General features: G+C 42.1%; 1 pseudogene; it reads left to right on the forward strand.

Annotated features, from left to right (window-relative positions):
- The first annotated feature begins 322 nt into the window (after positions 1 to 322).
- On the forward strand, positions 323 to 1,408 carry LOC149249866 (putative pentatricopeptide repeat-containing protein At3g49142 pseudogene; annotated as a pseudogene).
- The last annotated feature ends 208 nt before the right edge of the window (positions 1,409 to 1,616 follow it).

Here is a 1,616-nt window from a genome sequence, read left to right on the forward strand (position 1 = left end):
CAAAAAACAGAACTTGGCCCATAAGTCAGAACGTTTTACCCTTCAGAACTGTTTACTTCAACTCAGTCATGTACCAAACTTCTGGCCCTTTCACTGCTGGAAATTCATCATTACATCACTGACTAATTGTGGTGATTACACTCTTGATAACATACTATTCATGGTAACAATTTGTCCTAGATTACTGTGGTAAATGTGCTTGTATCAGTTCACTGCTCACTCATGTCATTGATTACAAATCTGCTCTTGAATTACTGTGGTAAAATGAGCCTTAAGGCTGGTATATTTCCCCAATATTGATGCCTTAGCCCTATTTCATCAGATGCAACTGGCAGACGTGAAACCTAACTCAGTCACTTTGGTAAGTGTGCTCCTGGCATGTGCGCATTTAGCATCGCAGAAACAATGTAAGTTGATTCATGGTTATATAATTAAAGGTGGATTTAACTCTAATCTTGTTATAGTCACAGCCCTAATTGACACATATGCCAACTGCGGCATTTTAGAGGTTGCACACCAGTTGTTTGACCAGATGTGTGAAAAAAATGTGGTATCATGGAGTGCAATGATTGCTGCCTATGGAATGCATGGTCTTGGTGAGGAGGCAATTTCTCTTTTTCACCAAATGCAGATGACGGGCATACTGCCAAACCACATCACCTTTGTTTCTCTTTTGTCTGCATGCAGCCATTCAGGCCTGGTGCTTGAGGGCAGAAAATATTTCAATTCTATGGTTCAATATTATTGCATTGTTCCCAGGGTAGTGCATTATGCATGCATGGTTGATCTCCTTGGCCGAGCTGGGCATCTACATGAGGCATGGGACTTGATTAAAACCATGCCTTTAGAACCAGGTGCGAGTGTGTGGGGTGCTTTGCTTGGAGCATTTAGAGTTCACTGCAATATTGAGCTGTGGCAATATGCAGCAGAGCAACTTTTCGAGTTAGAACCTAAAAATGCTGGATGTTATGTACTGCTGGCAAACATCTATGCTGCAGCTGGCAGATGGGAAGATGTAGCAAGGGTAAGAACAATGATGAAGGACAGAGCGGTTAAAAAGACTCCAGGTTACAGCTGTACTGAGGTAAATAATATGGTTCATGCATTTGTCATGGGAGACAGATCACACCCTCAATCAGAGGAAATTTATGAGATGCTGGAGACTTTGGAAAGGAAGATGGAGGCAGTGGGGTATGTTCCAGATACAAATTTTGTACTACATGATGTGGAGGAGGAGGTGAAGGAAAGTATGTTGTCTACTCATAGTGAGAAGCTGGCCCTTGCTTTTGGGCTAATAAGCACAACCCTGGAACCCCACTTTGGATTACAAAAAACCTGCGCATCTGTGGCAACTGCCATAGTGTTACCAAGCTCATCTCCAAGATTGCTATGCGAGAAATTTACATGAGAGATGCAAACCGTTTTCATTATTTCAAGGATGGAATGTGCTCTTGCAAGGATCGGTGATGTTGGTTTCATTGCACTAGCAACATAAGCCCATGATTAGGGACAAATGTCGCTCCACGTGTTGTTTTACATTGTGCAGTAGCCTGTTTGTGGAAGATCTTGTTTTCATTAATTAGGCTTTGGATCTTGTTTCCGATCATCATCAACAG

Source organism: Pinus tabuliformis, chromosome 7 (genome assembly GCF_031772625.1).
Source record: "Pinus tabuliformis cultivar Carrire ecotype Pingquan chromosome 7, CPIR1, whole genome shotgun sequence".
Taxonomy (NCBI): domain Eukaryota; kingdom Viridiplantae; phylum Streptophyta; class Pinopsida; order Pinales; family Pinaceae; genus Pinus; species Pinus tabuliformis.